Genomic DNA, 16342 nt, shown 5'->3' on the forward strand with positions numbered 1-16342 from the left:
AAGAAAGTTTCTTTTGGAAATGATACTCCTGCAACTATAAAAGGAAAAGGCACTGCTCAGTTAAAAGAAAAGGTCAAAGCTGGAAATGTTTTGTATGTTGATGGATTGAAACATAATCTTCTAAGTGTCAGCCAGATGTGTGATCAAAGAACCGAGGTGATATTCAGATCAAATGGATGTCTTGTTCATGATCTTGATACAGGTAAAACGATTATCAAAGGTAAAAGAACTCCAAATAATCTATACATATTTGAAGAAGGACAACAACAATGCTACCTGAGCAAGGATGATGAACACTGGTTGTGGCATCGGAGGTTGGGGAATCTAAGCTTTTCACAAATAAGGAAAGCATGCAAATATCAGGCAGTTCGCGATCTTCCAGATATCAAATTCCAGACAACACCATATGCAAATCATGTCAGTTTGGTAAGCAAACCAGAAATAACTTTCCAGAGAAGGAAGGATCAGCTAGCATGCCTCTTGAGCTAGTACATATAGATACATGTGGTCCATTCAGGAAAAGGACACCTCGAGGAGAAGAATACTTGATATTATTCATTGACGACTTCTCCAGGTTTGTTTGGTTAGGACTTATGAAGCACAAAGATGAAGCATTCGAAAAATTCAAGTCCTTCAAAGCCTTGGTTGAAAATGAATCAGGACACAAAATTAAGTGCCTCAGATCCGACAGAGGTGGGGAGTTTACCTCGAATGAATTTTTCGATTTCTGTGAAGAACATGGGATAAGAAGAGAATTCTCTACAGCTAGAACTCCTCAGCAAAATGGAGTTGTTGAAAGAATGAACAGAACAATCCAACAAATGGCTCGTGCTATGCTTGATGAGTCGGGAACTCCCGCAACTTTCTGGGGAGAAGCTGCACATGCTGCGGTTGTTATTCTCAACAAAATAAATGTCCGGGTGAACAACACTCAGACCCCTCATGAGCTCTGGTGTGATGAGACTCCTTCGGTAAAGCACTTCAAAATCTTTGGGAGCAAATGTTATATTAAGAATACTGATGAGCAACTTGGAAAACTTGAACCTAGAGCAGATGAAGGCATTCTTCTTGGTTATTCTCTTCATAGCAAAGCATACAAGTGCTACAATAAGAGACTTGGCAGAATTGTTGACAGCATTGATGTAGTGGTTGATGAGAAGGGATACATTCCGAAGCAAGTACATCATGAAGACATCGAAGAAGATGAAGGCTACCCTCAAAGACAGAATGATGAAGAAGAAGAACCTCAAGAAGAACTAGAGGAGCAGACAAGAATAAAAGAGAAGACTCCATCCAGATATGTTCAGAAGAATCATCCAGAATCTCAGATTGTGGGGCAGAAAGAAGAAGGTGTACAAACAAGAAGAACAATTGCAGAAGCCTCAAGCTATTTGGCATTACTCTCTTCCACTGAACCACAAAATGTGAAAGAGGCATGCAAAGATGAATGTTGGGTCAAAGCAATGGATGAAGAACTTGAGCAGATCGAAAAGAATAACACTTGGGAGTTGGTTCCTAGACCAAAAGATAAAAATGTTATAGGGACAAAATGGGTCTTCAAAAATAAATTGAATGAAAATGGAGAAGTAATTAGAAACAAGGCCAGACTTGTTTGTAAAGGGTATGCGCAGCAAGAAGGAATAGACTTTAAAGAAACCTTTGCTCCTGTTGCAAGACTTGAGGCCATCCAAATGTTCCTTGCTCTCTCAAGCTTTCAAAACTTCAAGGTATTTCAAATGGACGTGAAATCAGCCTTTCTGAATGGAGACTTGGAAGAAGAAGTATACATTGAGCAGCCAGATGGGTTCATTCTTGGAAATGATCCAAATCTTGTATGCAGATTGAAAATGGCTCTCTATGGTCTCAAACAAGCTCCAAGGGCTTGGTACTATCGTTTGGACAAATATCTTCATCAACAAGGTTTTTCAAAAGGATCAGCGGATAGCAATCTTTATATAAAAGTTGAAAATGACAAATTGCTAATACTTGTTGTGTATGTAGATGACATTATCTTTGGTAGCAATGAAGAAGCTATGAGTCAAAGCTTTGCCTTGATCATGCAGAAAGAATTTGAAATGTCCTTGCTGGGAGAACTGACATATTTCCTTGGTTTGCAAATCCAACAAAAAGAAGGAGGAATCTTTTTGTCTCAAACCAAGTATCTCAAATAGATTTTGAAGAAATATGGCATGGAAGATGCAAAACCAGTATGTACACCCATGGTCACAGGATGTAGCCTCAGTGCAAATGATGAATCTGCAGCAGTGCATCAACCAACCTACAGATCTATGATTGGAAGTTTACTTTATCTGACAGGTACCAGACCGGACATCATGCATGCAGTTGGAATAGTTGGAAGATTTCAGGCAAATCCGAAGGAGACTCATCTTCAGGCAGTGAAGAGAATTTTCAAATATCTTCAAGGGACTCAAAATTATGGCTTATGGTATCCTAGAGATACAGATCTCACACTTCATGCTTATACAAATGCAGATTGGGCCGGAAGCGTGGATGACAGGAAGAGCACAAGTGGTGGTGCGTTCTTTATGGGTTCTAGATTAGTATCTTGGTTCAGCAAGAAATAGAGTTCGATTGCCTTGTCTACAGCTGAAGCGGAATATGTTGCTGCTGCATCTTGTTGCACTCAACTCCTTTGGATGATGCAGACCTTGCAGGATTTTCAAATCACTTGTACACCACCTATCTCCATCTTATGTGATAACACAAGTGCAATCAACATCTCAAAGAACCCAATCATGCATTCAAAAACCAAGCACATACCAATCAAGTATCATTTTATCCGAGAACAAGTGCTTGAACAGAAGGTCAAGTTGGAGTATGTTCCTTCTAAGGAACAAGTTGCTGATATACTCACCAAACCATTGCCCAGGGAGACTTTTGAATACCTCAGGAAAAAGATGGGGGTTGTTGATGCATCATCTTATTGAAACTCTTTTGATTGATGGTTGTACGCAAGGTTCATCTGGGGTATATGCGTACATGTGCTGGGTTGCAGTTTGATTGAAGATAAAATGGCACAGGTTCAGGGGGAGCATATAATGCATTGTTGGCATTATGGAGGATGTACAGGAGGAGATCATGGATGCTGGTCTAAATATAGCTGCAATATGTCTCTATCTCTTTCATGGTTCATATTCAGGGGGAGCATGTTCTTAGGGGGAGCATCACCCTTTGCCCTTGATGTCAAAGGGGGAGAATGAAGTTGAAGATTTTGAGGTTGCCATCAAGTCCAAAGGGGGAGATTGTTGGCATTATGATTCTGGTATGGCTCTATGTTACAGATGTTGTACTTGATGGCAACACCCGTGGCAATGCTCTGATCAGGCTCTCAAAATGTTGAAAATTAAGAAGTACGCAGGAGAACAGTTCAGAAGATGCGTACACGCAGGTACACCGTGAAGGGACCGCGGCCAGACACGTAGGTCACCCGTTCAGGAGGTGCGTACCCCCAGTTTCACTTACTTCAAGGCAGAGAAGCGCGTTCACGTGGGGTTTCCTATGTTTGGCCCGTGGTATTTAGCCCGCCGCTCTTGATTCTATGGTTTTGGCCCGTGGTATTGTTTTATATTATTATTATTATTGAGCCCCATGTTTTTGGGCCCCTTGTTTTGGTTATCTATGGTATTGATCCATGATTTTAGGAGGAGCTTGCCTATATAAAGCAAAGGAGATCACTTGGCTAAGTATCTTTTTTTGAAAATTGAATATCTTGAGATCTGAAATATTGGGTTATTGTTTTAAAAGCTTGATCTATATAAAAGAAAAGTTGAAAGCGAATCTGTGAAGGGTGATCTCTCGAGCGCATGATCAGATTTGAGCATCTGACTAACTGTGGCACACTGGTGGACTGCCAATTCGGCCCTAATCAGAAGTACGCAGGTGATTAACGGTACAGGTGCATGGGTATGCAGAGCAGAAACAGGAGAGCTGCGTGGGTACGCAGAGCAGAAGAATGGGTACTGCGTGGGTACGCAGAGCAGAAGAAGGAGAACTGCGTGGATACGCAGCGCGACAAAGGTTCAGGTGTGTACGCACAGTAAAAATACGTGGCGCGATAGTATCATTGAGTGCGTGGTTTCAGTAACAGTACGCGGCGCGATAATGTCTCTGGGTGCGTACCTACAGTAACAGTACGCAGCGCGATTGAAGAAGCAGTGCGTGGGTACGCGGTGCAGCAGAAGGCTCTCTGCGGGTATACGCAGGGAAGCAGAAGGTGAAGTGCGTAGCGATGCTGGCCAGAGAAAGAAAAACTGCGTATCTATCTTAAGATCTTCTGTTGACTGTATTTTTCTGTTGATAAGGTGTTCTGGGTTAGTTTTGTTATTGTTGATTTGGTTACTGCAGTTGACTGTGTAATTTACATGTACTTGATGATCATTTGATGCTTATGGATCCAGTTTGAAAATCTATGAAAAGTGGTCCTTGTAAGAAAAGAAGTAGGGGGTTGTAGCTCCCTTCCAGGAAAGACTTGAAAACGAGAGAGAGTTGTAGCTCTCTGCAGGTTGCAGCCTGTGTACTGGTAAAGGACTGCACCAGTACAAAATCATTGTAAAAGGAGTTTCTAATTTGAAAGAAGATAGAAACATATTGCAGCAGGTGGTTTTCATCCACATTGGGTTTCCACCTTATATCTGGTGTTCTTTGGTGTGACTATCTGTTTTTCTTGTTCATGCTCATTATTTTATGGTACTGATATGCAAAAATAATTCAAAGTATAAATAAGGAAGATTTGTTAAAAGAACTTGATAATACTGATTCACCCCCCCTCTCAGTATTATTTCCAACATTGAAGATTATGTGTCTAAGTTTAAATCACTGAAACTTTACTTGAATATTGTAACACATAAATAAGGATGACCAATTAATATATTCTTTTCTTGCTAAGCTTAGTAGTGCATATTTTGTTTTCGTATATACTTTTCACTCCACCAGAGAAGCTCTAGGGGATGCTTAGACACCACTTTATCTTGAAGTTTTTTGTAATTTTCTGATTAGGGAGCAAGATAAGCTCTTTCATCTTGGAGTGATTAGCATTGCAAATACATTTAAAAAAGCATCAGCAACCCAAAAAAGTGATAAATCCAAGCATCCAAAGAAGAAATACCATCACAACAATAAACAAAGTAAGGATTCCAAACCATCTTAGTGAACTCCTATTCCCAATGGTGACAAAGGAAAATAGAAAAGTAAAAAGACCAAGGTATATTAAAATTTGTTAGTGAAACTACCAAGTAGAGTCTATGATTCGAATGGAAAGTGGAATCTACCCATGGTATTTACCCATCATATTGTAACTCAAGAAGGCACCAAATATAATATAAATAACATGCCTCACCTTGTAAAAGGACATATTAGTCCACCATGATGTAAAGTAAATGATTTCTCCATTTAACAAAGAATTATCTGCTTTTAATATGTTGCTAGGTATTCATTGTGTGTATTTTCTGTTCAACATTTTTCTAAGAATAATTTCAAGGTAGATCTATAGGTTCTCCATCCTCCTTTCTCTGCATTCATGGTTGATGGGTCTTAGCCCTTAATATTTGGATCAATGGCATCATAGAGAGAGGAGGGAGAACCTACAAATCTTCCCAAAAACTATTCTTACAAAAACAATGAAAAAATACACAAATTGAATACCTAACAACATATGAAAAGAAAATGATTCTTTATTAAATGGAGAAATAATTTACATTACATCATGGTGGAACAATTTGTCCTTTTACAAGGTGAGGCCCATTATTTATATTATTTTTGGTGCCTTCCTGAGTTACATTACCATGGATAGATGCCACTTTCCATTCATATTAGTCTAAATGTTTTAAAATTATGGATACTTTATAAGTAGTAATGGATAAGCACAACATCAATCTTGGTTCTTCTTCTTCCAATTTTTCTTCCCATGGACATGCACTTTCTACTTCTAGTTGTTCCTTGAATGTGACATCTACTCCCTGTAATGAAGAACTTATTGATTATGGAGCATGTTATCGTATGACAAAGGACAATTTCATTTTTTCTACTGTTAATGGATGCAACACCAAAAAAATAATTGTTGGTGATGATAGATCTCTTATTATTGTGGGGTTCAGAAAAATTCAGCTAGATGATAGTTATTTTAATGATGTATTACATGTTGTAATTATATCCTATAATTTTCTATTAGTTTACAAGTCACTCATTCAAGTGAAAATAAAGTAATGGAGTTTTCACTTCACCAAGTTGTAATCAAGGATTTAAAATATCTTAGGCATGTACTGGAAACTATGATCATTGTTGACATTACAATGTTGTACAAATTTGACAACTTTTTGTCATCATATCTTCCATCGATTTTGTTTCTCATAACAATGAATTGAGAATATTTTGGTGTGAATGATTTGGTCATTTAAACTACATTTCATTGCAAGAATAATGTAACTAGAAATTGCCCCTAAAGGTGCAAAGATACATTGAAGGTATGGAAGCTTTGGGAAGATTTGTCTTTCATCATTGTTTTTGAAGTAGCAAGTTTGTATTATGGTTATGCATACAACATATTGAATGAATTATCACCAAAATATGTGAATTGTGTGTGCAATTACAACAACTGTCCCAAATTTAAGGATTGGGAGTGCAGTACCCGAAAAATATGCCACTGCACATTTTAACCATGGCTATGTAGGGCCAACAGATAATGCTGCTAATGCAATATCAACACTAGAGCAGAAGTCTAAAAGCCATGCTAATCATGGCTATGTAGGGCCAACAGATAATACTGCTAATGCAATATCAACACCAGAGCAGAAGTCTAAAAGCCATGCTAATCATGTAACTATTGGAAATCAGCTAAAACAACCATGTGATTGTGAGGACATGAATAGGTCTGTTTACCGTGACTTGGCTCAATGTGGTGGTTCCCCTGAAATGGTCTTGTAGAGAGTGTTGTTGCCCTGTCATCATTTGAGTCAATTCATAATTGTCTTTAGTTTTCCATGTAATTAGTAGTAGACAATTTATCCGAGCTATGCCATGAATTCTACAATATTTAAGTTGATACTTACAATTTTCTTTAGATAAAAATAATAGTGAAAGTTTATGAAATTTTATTGCAAATGAGAAAGGATATTTAATGGTTTCCTTTTATAAATGCTATCCACACTTCCTTGCCTTTATTCTATCTAAAATGATTTTTTCCTTAGCATTAGTGCATCATTTATTTTTCCCATAAATAGCAACAAGAGTTAAACTCCAAAGAGCCCATTATTTCATTATGCTCATGGAAATATGCATCTAGGATTATCTTGTTCTTATGTCACATGTTAATTTCCTATTTAGAAGGTTCAAAGAATTTATTAATGCTATATTGTCATCGTAATGGGCTATCAAAGTTATGTAGACATAAAACAAAGAGCTTTGAATGGATGCTTATGGTGGAAAACAACTATTGGTAAAATTGTCAGTGCTTTGTATGGATTCTTATGGTGGAAAAAAACTATTGGTAAAATTGTCAGTGCTTTGTATGGATGCTTATGGTGGAAAAAACTATTGGTAAAATTGTCAGTGCTTTGTATGGATGCTTACGGTAGAAAACAATTATTCATAAAACTGTTAGTTATTTTTTTTCACAACATTTTGCCAAAAAAACTTGGGTGTCTCTTGGTATCTCAATGTTAATTTCTAATTGTACAATGTTCCATATTGTATTTCTGATGGCATGCATTGACTTTCCGCACAATGGCATTACTTTGCATTGTGTTATTTGGAATTTTTTCCAAGAAATTAAATACTTAAAATATGGCAATCATTTCAAGATTAGAAAAAAAATAATTGTGTTAAGGAACAATTTTAATGAAACCCCTTCATATAACCAAGTTTAATTGTTAAAATTATTTGGTTGGTTGGTAAAACAAGGTTATTATTAGTTCTTTTCCAAGAGAAAGATAATCTTTATATAATATATATTTTATTTTAAATAATATAAAATATTTGCTCTGTTTTTCAATTTATTTATCCATTTAGGCGTTGAGCCACAACTCACTTTCATAATATATTTTTTTTTTTTTGTTCTCTACAAAATATTAGTAGACACTTAAAATATGAAATTTTAAATATTTGTATTATTATAGGCACACCCATCATTCAAATCCAAAACATCCAAAATTAACTTTCAAACTCCTTTCTTGGAAAAATGCTCCTCCATTATTCTCTAAATGAGTATTTTCACGCAACCCATGCAATGAAAAGGAAACACAACATGGTTAAGCAAAGACATAACATATAAGATTTTTTTATCAAATGGTAAGACAGGGTAGACCAGAATAGGAATCACATTGGAGTAATGTAGACTTTGGGCATTGGCAACGGCTAAAATACTGTAGGAAATATATATTGATATAAACAGAAGTTATTGATCCATCGAGATCCATAACACAATTATAATTATATTGTTATGAGTTGTTAGTTAATTTAAAAAAAGAACACACCTCCAATTCTTCTTTAAATACACATTTTACCAAGGAAAATGAAAAATTAACCAAACACAATGGTAACCAAATGGAAAATCAAAATAGAAATTTCATGAATAATATATAAAGTTTGAGCAATGACCATGGCTAAAGGAGTCCATGAGCTCTATATAGATATAAATAGAAATTACTCTCAGTGTGCTTAAAAACACTATAAACGTTCTTGAAATACCAAGATTAGAAGTACTCTTACTCACTTGAAAATGTAAAGTTGATTTACCCATATATTTTTATAGTTCCAAAATTTCAAAATGTCAATTGTTTGGTGCGATGGCAATTGTTTAGTTGGAATGGGATCTTCGCATGTATTATGAAGTCATTCAGCTTTGGTAGCTTCCAGCTAAATGTATTGAGGAAGAAATAAACATGCAAATACAGGGGCTGGTGCCTGATCGACCATTCATAAATTTATTGCCTACCGAAGAAACAATGGAAATTTATTGTTGACTCGAGAAATTATGACCAGACTGAGCATGGACAATGCGTACTGTGTGGTGGCATGCTTTGACAGATCCAACGGTGGAAAAAATTGACAGATCCAACTGTCAAAAATGAAAAGGTAGACGATGGTCGGTAGCTTAACTGATTCAATAAGGACACCTTCGGTGTAATTAAAACATAGCAAATATTTCCCCTCTAATTTCTTGTAGATATGGTGTTTGTGTCAACTACATTCTTAACAACTTTCATTAGGGAAATTTTAGAAAATGTGCCTCTTGGCATGCTTTAAGCTCCTTACAACTTGTTCATAGTGATTTGTTAGGTATGCTTCCTTATCCTTCTTTATCTAGGTTCAAGAGCTTCTTAAATTTCATTAATGACTTCTGTAAACACACTTGGTTTCAATTTTTAATCTTGAGAGTGAATTTTTGAGATATTGTTGGTTGACAAGGTCACTGTAGAAAAATAATTCAATTACAAAAGTTAAGAACTAATAATGGAGGAAAATACATTACAATAAATTTACAACTTCATTACACATGGTTTTTAGATGCAACATATTGTTGCATATACACCACAACAAAATGGTATTACTAAGAGAATGAATCACATGATAAAGGAAAGGACTAACTATGGTGTTACGATTCATAGAAGGATCTAGGTGAGATTATTCATCATCTCATTCCTTTTTTATGTGAGGGCTTCCTTGATATTGTGTTGATAGAATTCCCTTCTCCATCATCTTTCTTTTAATTTTCCACGGGACATTGCTTGAGATAGGGAGGGAAATATTCATTAGGCTAATAATGAAAATAATATCAAGTGAATAATGTAATTCAAATAATTAAAAAGAACATTGCATAAGAAGAAGAAGAGAAAGAACAAGAAGAAGGAACAAGAATTTCCATGTCCTTAGACATCACAACTTGGAAGCTAAAATGTAGATCAGTTGTGGGGTACATTTGCAAGAAGGGTTTTATAAGTCAAATGTATTCCATGTCTTAAGAATTCCCTTGTTGTAATAAGTCACAATTTGGAAGGAGACATGTGGGCCAATTGTGGGGCACATTTTCAAGAAGGGGTTTATAAGTTGAAGAGTGGTCTACTAACCATAGTGCTAATCTCCCATTTCCATGACGTGTAAGTGAATTATGAATAACATGCCACCCTACAACATGTCTTGTGATGTAGATGTAATAAGAAAGGAAGTTAAATAGTTTTTATCATCCTTAAAGTTACATACAACCTCCTCTTGCATGCACCCTTATTATTAGGGGAAATTTGAGGTTTAAAATGGGTCTCCTAAAGGAAATAATAAAATAATAGTTAAAATAATAAAATATTTAAAGGGAAAGAAAGAAAACTGTTTTTTAAAATCATATATTCAACTTATGTCCTTGTAGGTTTACTCAAATTTTAAGAGTAGGCATTCTCATTAGGAAAATTTTGACATAAACACGGGCCTCAAAATATAACATGTATTTTCAAAGTCAACCTCAAAAGAATCAATAGGATTCAAGATGATGATGTCATCCCTAGGGGTAAATACTTTTGGAGGGAAAAGAAGAAAATTACTTTTGTGTAATCATGTTTTCAACTTATCTCCTTATAGGTTTAATTACACATCCAACAATGCCTACTTCTGGGAATTGAGTAAACCAATAAAGAGACAAGTTGAAAATAAAATCAGAGAATGTAGTTTTCTTTCTTGTACTTTAAAAATTTATATCTCTTATATTATTATTTTAACAATTATTTTATTATTTTCCTTAGGAGGCCCATTTTATGCCTCAAAGTTCCCATAATATGAGACACATATTTAAACTCTATTTCCAGTGAGTAGCCAATATGCATACTTTTGATAGACACTATAATTTTCATGTATTCCAAATTTATCAAATAGTAAGATTTATTGGAAATACATGAAAACATGTGTCTATCAAAAGTATGCATATGGACTATCGTTAGAAGAAAAATTTAATTATACATCCCAAGAATGCCTACATTGAAATATGAGTAAACCTATAAGGATATAAGACAAAAATATGATTAAAAAAATAGTTATCTTCCATTCCCCCATACCATATTTAACTTTATGGTTGACATCATCATTTTGAATAGTTATCTTTCCATTCCCCCAAATCTTCAATGTGACCTCGTCAGAAAAATTCTTTATAAATTAATACATATTTTGTTTCAAGGGCCATTTTTTACTTCATAATTCCCCTAGTGGATTTGTATGATGGTAGCACCTCATCTCGAATGTGGTAATTTTGAGGATTTCTATGAGTTATTGTAGGATTTAAATGAATTCATTCTAGAGCTTAGTAGAGAAAGGTAAGATATCAATGGGGTCTTGGTCGGCTCTATGAATTATTCTTTTTATAAGCAAGGTTTTGGGCATTGTTAGTTCATTTTGTGTAGGTCAAAGGCTATCATGGTGCATTGTTATTTCCATAATAAATGTTATGTTCTTTATGAGTAAAAGGAACTGTGGTAGAGACTTAAGAGTTACGAATGGGAGGTTATAGAGGTACAAAATGGTGCAACGAATTCAACCCTACATTGTATTAGGTGGAAAGAGGGGTTTGAACAATAGACTTTAACAACAATTAGAGCTAGAGACCAGTTTATAGTTGGGATTGAAAATCATATCTTGGAAATGAAGCATGGTAAGCTGAAGTAAGGTCCTTCACTTTGATTCATAGGCAATCAACTAGAGATGGCCTCTACACTATCACATATGCAATATTAAATATGGCACATTGTGACCCATCACAAATTTTCCCTAGAAGTAGTATTGTTGTGTACGTAAGTAGTATGTAATCCTTAGGGTACTCTTCTTTGTGTGCTATCTTTCTAGTCTTAGCGGAGTGTTTATTTAAACACCCAATGTACATAATACTTTGAGTTGATGAAAGCTTATGAAGAATACTTCCATGCAACCATGGATGCAATGCTAGTATAATGCACATGGAGAATAAAGCACATGAGTCTCAACTGTTCATAAAAACTTAAGCCCATCTTGGGCATGCATTCATGCAAATTTATTTATGGAAATTATTATAAATTTTCATAATATATATTTATTATTTCAATTTGTGAGGTAGTATGTGAAAACAACTATAAAGATAGGTCTTCTGTTTTTTTTGTTAGTAAGACCTTAGTTTTGGAACTTTAACTAGGGCCAAATATAACTATATTCTTGTGTTACAATGTTATATAATTTCATCACAATTTTCCCTAATATAAAATCTAATTGTTATTTTGAAAATAATAATAATTATAATAATAATGGTTGTTGTTATTGTTATTATAAAAAACTTTCATAAATCTGTATAAGACTTGGTATTTTTTAACTAGATAATATTTTATACTTAGTTTGTTTTCGATATTTTTAATGCTTAATAAACTCTAAAATTAAGATGGATATATACTATTTTATTAAATTAATGAAATTAAATTTCAATATATTAAAAATTCAAATATCAATATATTTAGAAATTGATTATTCTAAAATCTAAAATAAATAAATAAATAAATTACTAAATATTTTTTTAATGTGTGCACAAATGATTGTATTAATATAAAAAATTTCCCATATATAATAGGGAAGGAAAAACATGGTTAAAGAGACACTACTTTTTATCATCATTTAATTCTAATCTTATGAGTAACAATTTTTATAACGCACTTAAAGATTTGCAATAAAATCACAATTATGAAAACATATTCCTAAAAATAATGTCTCATCAAAAATTAGGTTAGGATTATAAACACTATTACATAAAATATTACTATCACTGAATGGAAATTTACAAATAAAAACCATGTATATTATTTTAGATTAAAATTTTAAATCTAAATCAATATAATATAAATAAATTAATAAATATGATTTTAAAAAAAATATTAAATTAGTGTGTAAAATATAATTTTATTATTATTATTATATTTATTTTTAAAATTTCATTTCAATTCAAATCTAATTTAATTTAATTTTAAACCATAAAAACTAGCCATAATCCAAATCAACTCAAGCCACCTAAATAACCTTAGTTATATCCGAATGAACTCAAACCACCTAAAAAACCTTAGTTGATATTCTCTTTCTCTTGACAATCCCATGGGCCATAATTTCCTCTCTATCAATTGCATGTATTCTATAGTATTATTGCAACTTTCTCTCACTGGTAATTGCATGTATTCTATAGTATTATTGCAACTTTCTCTCACTGGTTTTGAGATGAAGTTTTAAGTATTTCAAAAATGCTTCTAACAAGAGCATCATATTGGCTAAGGCTAGGTTAAGCTTCCTCTTCCACATTAAACAAGTAAAATAAACATTGGGTCTCAATATTTACATTTTAAAGCCTCAAAAACTAAGCGGACCTTATCATAAGCAATTTCCACTAGTTTCCATACAATAATTTGAGATTAGTTGCATTTACTTATGCACATAGATTTAAGATAATTTCGGACTCCACGATACTTACTGTTAAATAAAGAATAAAATACTAATTTACAAACAAAATCCACGACAAAATATACTACTGTATATAATAAAGCGAAATTTCTTTTTACCAACTTAACAAAGATATATTTTTTTTTAACCAGGTTAACAATCTATACACACTTGAAAAATAATAAATAGGTTATAGTCAGCGCTACTGGACCCCGGTAACTACAACGATCTATTTTCTTATTTTGTTTGCTAGTATTTATTATTTTTATTGCTAGTATTTATTATTTTTAGAGCGTAAAGTCAAGGTAGAAGGTATAATCTTTGCAACATTTTTAATAGAAATAAATTAAAATATATAAATTTCATAGAAATGAGACTTCTAATAATAAAATGCCAACCACATAAAATCTTATCATAAATAAATGTAACGTAACACTAGTGACAAAATGGCAATCTAAGACATTGGATTTGAGTATGCCAATTGCTATAACCCAACCCATAAAAAAAGCAAAGTTATAAAGTTATATGACATAAAAATCATGTCATGAATGTAACACCTACGACAAAATGCCAAATTAGGACATTGGATTTGAGTGTAATCCTATCACTCTCTCTTATATAAAATCATGTCATGAATATAACACTTCGAGAAAATGCCAATTTATAATGTTAGACATGCATGTGACAACTTGCAACTCTAACCAAGTCCCTCTAAGGATACACTAATGGAATTAAATCATGTCATGATTATAACACTTGCGAAAAAATGCCAATTTATAATGTTAGACTTGCATGTGACAACTTGCAACTCTAATCAAGTCCCTCGAAAGATACACTAATGAAATTATAACTTATAGGATCCTTCTTTGTAATGAGTTTAATTTAATCAATTATATTTAAAGGATATAATTATAAAGTGTTTTTTTTTTGTTTTTATGAGGGGAATTGGTAATTAGAATATATAATTATTGCTATCACGAAATATCACATAGTTGCTACTAAGAAAAAGTTCTTTGGCTCAATAAAATATTCAATAAACCATACTAAGCAAGACTAGCTAGGATTTGAATTGAGGTGGGTAGCATTATCATCGTGAGTCCTAACCACTAGGCTACCCTTAATGGACTAATGATATAATTATAAAGTTATAACTTATAGAATTTCAATTTGTTTTCCAGTGAATCCAACCTCTAAGTCAACCACCTATGAGAATGGATTGTTTTTTTTGTTTTTTGCCTCCACTAAAAATGATTATTTTTGTATTAGAGAGTTGTTGCAATCTCATTGGACTAAATAATAATACAAAAAAGTAGCACCATCCTACAGAGCGTAGTTTAAAATTTGTCCCAAAAATTACAAAATAACTATGAGAAAGTGATGCTATTCTTTGTAGACACCTTAAAAAAGGATTTTTTTTTACAAAAACACCAGAAAAACTAAAGTTAATGAAGGGCATTCCAATTGAAAGCTTTCTATTGCTTGATAGAAGTATGGGGGTCCTAGTCCATGTCATCCACTCTAGGCATTTGGTGAGAATGCTCCTTCTAATTGTTTTCTTCAACACCTAATCCAATAGATATTATATAATTAGAGGTGGAAAATTGAGGGCTCCTAGCCAATTTGGAAACTTGTTGATGCATTGGCGCAGACTTGGAGATCAAAGTAAACACTATGCACGAGTATGTTGCTAGTCTGGTTGCACTCAAGTCTATGATGCGCATGTTATCAGACAAGTTGGACAGAGGTGCCAAATTAGTGTACCCTGACGCAACAAAGGCAAGAGTTCGATTTTAGAAGGATGTCACCATAGAGCACACAGACACCATAACAGACTACCAAGCTTGGCATCAGTTCACCACCATCTATCATCTAGAGGATGTCGAAGAGTTGGTCTTGCCACAGTTGTCCGAGTCTCAGTGATGTCTTGCATGGCTTACTCAAGCCTATTTTTGTCTCACATGGGTACATGTGCAGATTGTAATGTAAACATGTTGTAAGAGTGAAAGACCAAGTGTCGATAGTAGAATGTAACAATCATGTAGCAGTTGAAGAGTCACGAGGGTAGGTGAAGAGTCACAAAGGGGAATGTCAAGGGTCACCCCACCCTTTTCTATTTATAGAACCTCATAACTCATTATACATGCTTTTGGAGCCAAGATTCCTATAGGTGTAACTTAGAGAAAGTTTGGGGTGTATTGTAACAAGCCTTGGCTTCTCCACAATGTAGAGCTAGTACATCTCTTTGGAGGAGCAAGCGACAATGACTGCAATTTTCCACTATTGGGGCTAGTGGAAGTCTTGGTTGTATGTATGATTGGATCTTTCACTCCTTTAATATAATAGAGCCATCACGTTTCATGCATATGTTGTTATTTTAGTTCGGCTATCCTGGTTACTTTAATGATGTATGTAGTTGTTGTTTACGCGTGTATGTATGGACTATTCCATATGTGTAATAACCTTGGTGAAAATTCCATGTAAAAATATATAAATACCACGGATGATGGGACACGTATTCCAAGTTGAATGGTGGGCATGACATCCTAGTGTGTGTTCATTTGGTTGTTTATGGCTAAGGAAATTGGCAAAGGCAATGGCTAAGGCATTAAAGAGGAAAAAATGTATTTTGGCACATTTATTTATGAAAATAATGGAAATTAGGAGAAAAGGAAGGTGAAAGGTCACATGTTGCATGTGAGGAGGAAATTGAAGAAAAAAGAGGCCTCATTAATAAAAATTCTTCTGAGGATCAGTGGGCAAGACTTGGTTAGTTTAGCTTTGGAGCTCTCTCATTATTCTCTCTCTCTCTCTCTTTCATACTCTTGGACACTTAGAGTTTTCTTGGAGAACTTTGGCATTGGAGAAAGAAAGGCAAAGAAGGAAAGAGGAAGCAAAGATCAAGCAGGGA

The sequence above is a fragment of the Pinus tabuliformis genome, chromosome 4_2 (genome assembly GCF_031772625.1).
Source record: "Pinus tabuliformis cultivar Carrire ecotype Pingquan chromosome 4_2, CPIR1, whole genome shotgun sequence".
Classification (NCBI taxonomy): domain Eukaryota; kingdom Viridiplantae; phylum Streptophyta; class Pinopsida; order Pinales; family Pinaceae; genus Pinus; species Pinus tabuliformis.